General features: G+C 42.7%; 1 protein-coding gene across 14 annotated transcripts in view; it reads left to right on the plus strand.

The window, feature by feature from the left end:
• The window catches only part of RFX3 (regulatory factor X3), a 296,723-nt gene that overhangs the window by 69,499 nt on the left and 217,201 nt on the right, over positions 1 to 10,023 (plus strand). The window lies entirely within an intron of this gene.

The following is a 10,023-nucleotide window of genomic DNA, read 5'->3' on the forward strand; positions in this document are numbered from 1 at the left end:
ATCTCATAAGGTGCTTAAATAGATTGTTTTTTATTTTTCCTTTCATAACAATCATGAACTTGAAATTTCTCTCCTGTGTAAATTTGCAAAGTGCTTACCTGGCAGTAAATACCACCTACCTAATGACATAAGATATAAGAACCAGTAGACATAAACTAAATCATTAAACATATTGTTGATACTATGCATGATTATATTTTATGCAACATCTTGCCTCATGAGCTGTATTTACATTTATTTCCTGTATGGAGGGACATAAAAAGCTGAGTTACAAATTACTGTTAAAGGCAGCAGTGGGACTGTTACTATAACCTATATTTGAAATGAATATTAGTGAAAGAATATAAGAAAAAAAAAAAGAGATCTCAGGAATGGGTGTTAGAACTCACTGGAAAATGTTGGATTTTGTAGGTTACCATGACCCGTTGTCATTTTACAAGAGAAATCATCTGTGGGAACATTTAATACATCAGAGTGAGAATACATTAGAGAAATCATCTGTGGGAACATTCAATACATCAGGGTGAGAATACATTAGAAGCACTGGAAGGCGTTTCTAGTTTTCTGTTGCACATATAGTACAAATATGTTGCTTGTTAGGAAATTAATTGGTTAAGTGATATCCAAGCATCATCCTTTCTCGCTGTAGAAACTGAAGTTTGTATATTTGGAAATGGCAAGAAAATAGCGAGCAATGTTTTAGCGCTTTTTTTGGTAGTGGACACATGTAGCTTTTCACTAGCTACTATCCTCTCATGATGTAATTAGTGATAACACTGTTTGAGGACTTTTTTTAGCCCCTAATAATCCTTTTAAGCTTGAGATGGGAGGTAGGGTACTAGCTAACTCTCTGAAATGCTGCTTTCAGTTAAATTGTGCAAAGAAGGGGGTGAATATGTGACACCAATAAGGCTTTACAACAACTTCAGTGTGTTAGTTTCAGGCTTAATGCTAAGAAAAGTAAAGCTGAATATTAAAAGTTAAAATGTTACGTTTTCAAATGTTTTAGATGTTTATCTTGATGCGCACGTAACATAGAGGAAACCTGGGCAAATATGAGTGATAATTTTTTCATTAAACAAGGACTTTTTTTTCTAACAGTGTTAAATTTATTATGTTAGATAACATAATAGATAGATGGTTATTTTGTGCATGTGTCTATTGAGGTATAAAAGTATTTGCGTTTATTTGAAACCATTTAGTCTTGAGCATAAATTGCCGAGATGCCGATTCAGTGTGTCTCATCCTAAGAAAATTTGGCATATTCGTATAATATAATCTCATTTTCAGAGCCTCGACTAGATTCAGTGTCTTTTCTGAGTAGCTGACAGGTAATTTTAGGTTTGCTCAGCCCCTGCCTTCCACTGTCTAGTCGGTCACAGATCCTAGGACAAAGCTCGTGTGTGTATTCACATCTAAGTTGGGCTGTAAGCCTGGGTAAAGACAGAAGGCAAGAGGGATATCCCAGACCCAGGTCCTTCGATATATAACCACCTTTTAAAAATGAGAATTTCTTGGGGCGCCTGGGTGGCTCAGGCAGGTTAAGCATCCAACTCTTGGTTTTGGCTCGGGTCATGATATCACGGTTCGTGAGTTCGAGCCCCTCATCAGGCTCTGCGTTGGCAGCCGAAGCCAGCTTGGGATTCTACCTCTCTACCCCTTCCCTGCTAGCGTGCACTTTGTCTCTCTCTCAATAAATAAACACTTTTAATTAAAAAAATTAAAATGAGAACTTCTTATAATAAGGTCTTCCTAATCATGTCACTACATAGTCGTTTAAAATCTTTTTTTCTTGGGGGCACCTGGGTGGCTAAGTCGCTTAAGTGTTTGACTCTTGATTTCAGCTCAGGTCACGATCTCACAGTTTGTAGGTTCGAGCCCCATGTCCGGCTCTCTGCTGACAGTGCAGAGCCTGCTTGGGATTCTCTCTCTGTCCCCCTCTCTCTGCCCCTCCCCTGCTCATGTTTCTCTCTCTCTCTCTCTCTCTCTCTCTCTCTCTCTCTCTCTCTAAACTTAAAAAATATTTTTAAATCTGTTTTTCTGGATTACAAAAGCAACACATATTTTATATAGAGAAAGGGAACTAATACCCATATGTCACCACCCACAGAGAACATAGATTATCTTCTCTAGGTAATAATATTTTAAAAAGTAAAATTGTTTTAGGGTCATTATTGGAAGATTCTCTCTTTTAAAGATGTTCTTCTATCAAAATATTGTCACGTGAATAGGTGAGCAGATGGGAGGATGGGGTGTGGATAGTTCAATAGGAGCCAGAGAGTCAGAGGGTAAAAACATCCCTGTCATGTTCCTGAAGCACAGACCACAAAGGGGGACATGAACACCTGACCCTCGAGAGCACATCTGTGGAAACGGAAGGTTCTATCCATAGAGTGTTGTTAATCATGGTACATACCATTTGCACACGTCACTTAGGATATTAACACTATATTTGGATTCCGGTTACATTTTAGTCAACTGTTTGCATCCCAATGACAAACCACGTCCTCACCATAGAGGGAGGTCCCCTCAGGGTGCCGGTGCTGTGGCTCTTAAATTCTTCACTCTCAAAACTGAATCAGTAGGATCCTGTCCTGGAACTTCCCAGGTGTGTTTTTCACTCTTCGCAGATGCAACGGTCGGGCTAGAAATCATGCCTGTTCATCTGAATGCGAACCCTTTGGTAACATTCCTTTGAGTCTAAGATACGTGGATGCAATGTGCTGCATAAATCATGTCACAGCAAACAATTGTCACCTGGCACTAGAGCTTGATGACATTCCAAAACGCTGGCTTACTGCTTGTAGTGTTCAGTTACAGTTCTGCAGAAAGTCTGTTTGTACAGCCGAAGCGGTTCTTGAGAAAGCAAGATTCCTCTCTCAAGCGATAGGGCTTGAATGAGTTTCTAACAGGGATCCCTGTGCTGTGCTCCCGAGACCTACTCGGCGAGGCTTTCTTGTAATTTCTCATTGCTCTCACCCTGGCACACGCCTGAGAAAACAACAGACCCTCAGCTTGGTGAAATCCTCAATATTTACTGAGTCCGGCATCGACCACCGTGCAGGAACGTTTAAAAAACACAAAATTCCTGGAAGATGGTAGCCCAAATTCGGGCCTTAAGATACAGCTTTTCTCGGTAGTGGTCGACCCCCTGTCAAAGCTCGTCTTCACTTTGACCTGTTCCCGAAGGTTCTGCGTCTGTCTTTACTTACCGTCGGTTTAGTCTGGTCAGTTTAGTCTGATACGTTGCCTTTTCTCACAGAATGATAAAAGCCTGCTCAGCACAGGCAGAAAAAGGGTAATGAACTTCTCTTCCTCGACTCCAGAAGAAGCTATAGCTACAGAGCTTTGACATCCTGCGGGCCCGAATTTTCTTCCTAAAAACCACCTGCATTCGATTTTGCCATATTCCTGAACTTGATAACTTCTGTCACTTCTAGGAAAACTATACGTTTTTGATGTCTTTGGACTTCAAACAGGTGCATACACATTTAAAAAGAAATCTGTTGGTTCTCCTTTCCCACCCCCATCATGTTCCATCTCCATGCATAACTTTTCATATTTAAAAATTTTTTTTTAATCTTTATTTTTGAGAGAGAGAGACAGAGCATGAGCATGAGCAGGGGAGGGGCAGAGAGAGAGGGAGACACAGAATCGGAAACAGGCTCCAGGCTCTGAGCCATCAGCCCAGAGCCTGACGCGGGGCTCGAACTCACGAACCGTGAGATCGTGACCTGAGCTGAAGTCGGACGCTCAACCGACTGAGCCACCCAGGCGCCCCAGGTGCATACACATTTAAAAAGAAATCTGTTGGTTCTCATTTCCCACCCCCATCATGTTCCGTCTCCATGGATAACTTTTCATATTAAAAAAATTTTTTTAATCTTTATCTTTGAGAGAGAGACAGAGAGAGACAGAGCGTGAGCAGGGGAGAGGCAGAGAGAGAGGGAGACACAGAATCCGAAGCAGGCTGCAGGCTCCGAGCTTTCAGCACAGAGCCGATGCGGGGCTCGAACTCACAGACTATGAGATCACGATCTGAGATGAAGGTGGACGCTTAAGCGACAGAGCCACTCAGGCGCGCCCCGCTATTTTCCTATTTTGGATCTGAATCCTGTTAACCATGTGGATTTATTGTGTGTTCACACAAAACATTGGATGCGTATGCGTTTTAATTTTGCATTGCTGGTATCGTGCTCTAGACACCATTTACTTTTTAAAGAGCTGCCAGACTTTTGGGAATACATCTTGATTGTGTTTTTCTACCTGCTGCCTAGTATTCTGCAGAAAGTATTTGCTTCATTTTGTTTATCTTATTGGACACCTAGATTACACGGCCTTCTTCTAGCTGACTCCATATTTTCAGGCTATATATCTTGTACTCCATGTAACTGGAATTCCAGCTACATGAAGTTCATCGCTCTTATATGAAAACAATGTGCTTTTTATATTGCCGTTTGTTTGCACATATTTCCAGTTTTTCTGTGACTACGTCCTTACTCTGCAAGACTCAATTCCTGTTATCTCCTTGGTGAAGACTTCAGCAGCCCCTTCCTTGAGCTAGCTGTTGTGTTCTGTGTTTGCTCAGCATTTACTTCTATCTTGGTAACGTAGAAGCCTATATTTCTGCTGAAAAGTCTCTTTTCTCTCTGGATTTTTTGAAGGGAGGGACCAAATCTTAGGTATCTTTTTGATTTTTAAAAACGTTTATTTTTGAGAGAGAGACAGTGCAGACAGGGGAAGGGCAGAGAAGGAGGGAGACCCAGAATCCGAAGCAGGCTCTAGGCTCTGAGCCATCAGCACAGAGCCCGACGCGGGGCTGGGACCCATGAGCCATGAGATCATGACCTGGTCATGACCTGAGTCAGACGCTCAACTGACTGAGCCACCCAGGTGCCCCATCTTAGGTAGCTCTGTATCCTTCGCTGTAGTGTGGCGAACTGCATATATTTGGCACGCGGTACAACATGAATCGAATAAATGAAACGTGTGTAGGCTGCCTAGAAAGGAATACCGACAATAGGAGCACAAATGATTCTCGTACGTAAGGATGGGTAGGAACACAAATACACAAGTAGTACTAAAGAGAGTAGCGTTCAGGAGGCTGAATCTCAAAATGAGGCTTGTGGAGATGGAAAGGATCACAGCATATTGTGTTTAGATCGTGAAGGAAACCAAGAAGAAGCATAAGCATCTTGGGACAGACGGCGTAATACTTGATGTCGGAACAAAGGCAGAATTGCAGAACTACTCCTGGGTTGGTTTTAACTTCTCTATCCCAAGGAAGCGAGCCTCAGATTCCGCAGAGGAGACTCAGGATGGCAGCCAGGGCATTGAAGTCCAGGGAAGGCGAGGCAGCGGGGAGAACGCTCTTTGATGCTTCTGACCCCTTAACGCCTCAGGAATAAATCACCTGCAGAAATGAGCGGTTCAGTCATGGTTCAGCAGTGACGATCAGTACCAAAGGTGCCGAAAGATCATTATGCAGATACTGTCTTTATTGTCAAAAAAGAGGAGTAAATGTAGGATGTTATAACCGATGTAACCAGAAGTGGAATTTTAAAACCCGTGTTTCAGTTTCATGTCTGTGCTTGGGAAAATTCTTTTAATTAGTTATTAGATACTTGGTGCAGACTCGACCTAGGAGAGAAGCAGTCCTCCGGAGACCACCTAAGGTCGCTGGAAATGTGTGTCATGTTAAGCTTGTGTAACTTTTTTACCGTACAGTTGGAGTAAGGTGATTTTGCAAGGCTTGGGACAAAGCGTCTCGTGGTAGTGTTCAGGAGATAGATGGTCAAATTAGGGGCTGTTTTATGAGGACGGGCACATTCCTAGGCGGTTGAAAAAACGTGATGAATGAACTGATGTCAGCTTGGAGAGAGGGATTTCTAGTGACGTGATTCGGCTCTTTCTTTCACTTTGTCCTATTAATCATTAGTATCACCAATTTTGATGAAACACGTCCATCACATTTACATATCACATAAAGCTGGGAGTGACAGCTAATGGTTGGAGTAAGGGAATCAGGACCAAAAAAAAAAAAAAAAAAGGGCTTAGCCATCTGAAATGATTGGCTGAAATTGAAATCACACTAGTCAAGAATCAAGCAGACATGTTTTTTTTAAGAGCATTTCCTATGAGGAAGACCTGGGAATTTGTCATCTACCTGTTACTCCTATGCCCCAGCCATAGACTTTTGTGTGTTTGTTTTTTAATTTATTTTTGAGAGGTGGCGGGGGGGGGGGGGGGCGGTGGGGAGTGGCGCAGAGAGAGAGAGAGAGGGAAAATCCCAAGCAGGCTCGATGCTGTCAGTGTAGAGTCCAACACGGGGCTCAATCTCAAGAAGAGTGAGGTCATGACCTGAGCCTAAATCAAGAGTCGGACTCCTAACCGACTGAACCACCCAGGTGCCCCTAGAGTGTTTTATTGCAAATACAGGGTGTGGAATGGAAAAGGTACAGCCTCTACTTACGAGAAAAAACCATTATGTTCATTTATACTTCCAGGTTTTAAGGAGTATCTGGGAACTTTGTCATATAAGGAATATTTCCAAGGATCAGAGTGGTTTCCTTATTAAAACTTAACTTTTGAGGGGGTGCCTGGGTGGCTCAGTTGAGCGACCGACTTTGGCTCAGGTCACGATCTCGCAGTTCGTGGGTTCGAGCCCCGCGTCGGGCTCTATGCTGACAGCTCTGAGCCTGGAGCCTGCTTCCGATTCTGTGTCTCCCTCTCTCTCCGCCCCTCCCCCACTAGAACTCCATCTCTCTCTAAAAATAAATAAACCTTAAAAAATTAAAAAAACAAAACTTTTGTGTGTATGTGTGTTGAGTGAGGAATCGTCAGAATAGTAGTTATTTTCAAATATTTTAAGACTGAAAAAGGAATTTGCCTAGTTCTTTATTTGTTTAGCTTTAGAAAAAAGTATCACGTACTTCCTGTGGGGCTGGAAATTGTGCCAGGCAGTGGGGATATAGTAGTGACTGAGCCCAAAAAGTGACCTCATCTTTACCCTTTGTGTCACTGACAGTCGGGGGAGGAAAGTCAGACATTAACCAGACAATTCCATGAGTAAATGTGACTTGCAGCTATGATCACACCAGTGAAGTCGAGGTCCATGGCACCCTGAGAATGGATTAGTCGGGACCCTTGGTTTGGTTAGTGAGATTGCTGCTTGCTTGAGGCAGTGAGGCTGGAGGTGAGGAAGAGTGTACCTTAACTAGGTGACAGGAGGGAAGGGACCCAGGGTGAAGGAACCTTTCTAGGGCACAGAGGACACTCTCTAAACCTGAAAAAGAAGATGGGTTCAGGACCATCAGCCTCTGAAGACTTGGGTAAGAAGTTTATTCTGTGTTGAGGAAAAGTGAACCGCATTTGCTGGACTTATCTAGAAGGCTGATTTAAATTTGGGACGGTGTCACTGCTGAGTTGACCGGCCCCAGGCCAAGGGAGGACTGCAGACCATGGATGAAGAGGTGGGGGGGGGGGGGGATGGAGGGATGAGGGGATGGGCAGATGGGGTGTTGTGCCCCGGGAATCAGGACCTGTCATAGGAGAGGAAGGAATTCAGCTGTGGGATGGGGGAGAGAGTACTCTATTTGGGGACAGAGGATGTGGGTACAAATCCCAGTTTTGCCACTTACTAGTTTGGTGGCCTTCTGTCCCTGAAGTAACTGCCCAACTTTTGGCTCACATGTTTTGTCAGGATTAGATGGTTCTTGCGAATGACCTACAAATCGTGAAGCGTAACAAAAAATGGAAGAATTGAGAAAAAAAAAATTTGTCCACAATGGCCATTATTGGACAGGGTGACTTAGTAATGGAATGGAGCTTCCTCAGTGGTCTCCAGCCTAAGTGTTTGGAACTGTGTAAGAGTTTTATCATTGTAGCTTCAGATCCCATTCTTCCCTGACAGGCGCAGCCTGAAAATCACTCGTCCACTTGGCTCGTAGCAGCCCTCAAGTTGCTCAGCGGGACTTTAAATCAGATACACATGAGCTGTTTTTGTCGTCGGTGACCTCAAAAGCGAGAAGCAGCTTTAATGAATCTTACAGCAAAGCCCTAAAGCCAAAAAATTAGAAAGTATGAAAAATTGTCAAATACATCTTTAGTACTTTTGTATCTTAAATTATATCCAAGCACATAGAGATGCATGTATATTTTTGCTCTAGAATGTTGCCTGGATATATGTTGTTGTGTGTGTATTCTTGCAAATACACACGAAAGACCCTGTGAGTGGAAAGATACCATTCGTTTTTGAAGTGTTTTCCATTTAAAACCCACAATAAAATGGAAATCAGGGTAAAATACATAGCTATTTTTTTGGAGACAGGAACGGAATAATATTTCTAATGACTCACTGAACGGAGTATGCATTCATAACATGGTATTTATTCACGTATTGATGCACACAAAGTCCACTCGACAAATATTCATGAAAGGACCTAAGATGTTTATATGCATTGCTCTACCCTGCATTTTTATTAAGTTTATTTACATCTATCACTACAAATCTCCACAATCTGTGTCTTGGTAAAATATGACAAGCCCTTTTGCATTAAACTAAGGCAAAGGCCAGGATGCAAAGATAATCTAAACATTTAAACTTATGCAATCTTCCAGCATAATCCCAAAGACAACTTCAACTGGAGCATTCTGCCCATTTAATCAGGTGTTAAATGTTACTGTCCTTGAATATTTTGTTGCTTTGATGGTTTTAAGAATTCCTCAATTCTAACTATATTACCAATAGCGTGTGACTCGTGTGTTGAAATGCTGTTCATTCTAGTTATTTCACACACATTCTTTAGGAGACTAGAACAATAATTGCTGAAAACCGATCGCATCTTAGGGGTGTTGAATCTTGGAAGTTGCTTCTGGATCCATAGCTGAGTGGAAAAGATATCTGAGTGAGAAATCAGATCTTCCCACAGACTTCCATTTATACCTACAATGACAGTAATAGATGGACCAGGCCCTGTGCTAAGGATTTTACATCTACTTTACTTAACCTTTCCAACAGCTCTATAAAGTGTGGGTATTGTTATTCCAGGGTTATAGATGAAGAAGCTGGGCTTTTGGGGAGGTTCAGTAAGGAGGCCTGGGTTCCATCCCAAGTCACTTCTGATTCCAAGACTGCTATGCTATCTTGAAACAGCTGATTTGCTACACAAGAAGTTGACTGAAATCATTTTAGACCAGTCTCCTGGAGCCACGCTTCTTGCCTTTGCGATGGATGGTGCTATATCAAAAGGAGATAACACACAGATTGCAGATACAAAGGTAGAAATAAGAAAATGATAGCAATCCTTGAGTAATAATGGATTTCTTGTTGTTGCTTTTGTCATAAGTTTTTAAATAGCTAATGCTTACCTGTAGTAGGAAATAACGCAGATAGCCCGAGAGCGTATACAATGCAAATCATGGCTCCCTTCTGCTCTGGCCGCCCGTTCTCCCACAAAGAGGCAACCGCTGTGTCCAATTTCCAGTTACTCTTCCAGAGAGAGAGTTCACATGAATTGATTTTTGGGGGAAAAAAAAGTAACATTTGAGCATCGTGTCTACAGAACCCAACTGGAAGCAGCCAGGTCTGGCCACTGGTTGACATCTGAGTGGGGCCAAGCGGGAGAAAGTGGAACTCGATGTAGAAGAGACGTTGTGCAGTGGAAATGCAGCCAGGCATTAGCCCTCTCCGCCCAGGAGTCCTTAACCCCTCCAAGCACGTTTGCCCGATTGTATAGATGAAGAAATTGGTTCTTTGAGTCCCCCGACTAGCTGTACGGAGAGCAACACTCCCACGCAGGGCTCTGCCTCTCATCTTTCCATCCAAGGCAGTGCTGGCGACCGCTGGGTTTGAGAGTGCTATCGAGAATTGGACAGTCGAAGTGCTCTAGAACTGACTAGAGTTTCTGCTGGTAAGCCGGGTAGCAAGCTGCAAAAAGCCCAAAGGCAATAGCGGATTTTTTTTTTCTTTCTAACTTTTAGAACACATTGTTAAATTTTACAATAGGTTCCGATTTACAGAAA

Source organism: Leopardus geoffroyi, chromosome D4, assembly GCF_018350155.1.
Source record: "Leopardus geoffroyi isolate Oge1 chromosome D4, O.geoffroyi_Oge1_pat1.0, whole genome shotgun sequence".
Classification (NCBI taxonomy): domain Eukaryota; kingdom Metazoa; phylum Chordata; class Mammalia; order Carnivora; family Felidae; genus Leopardus; species Leopardus geoffroyi.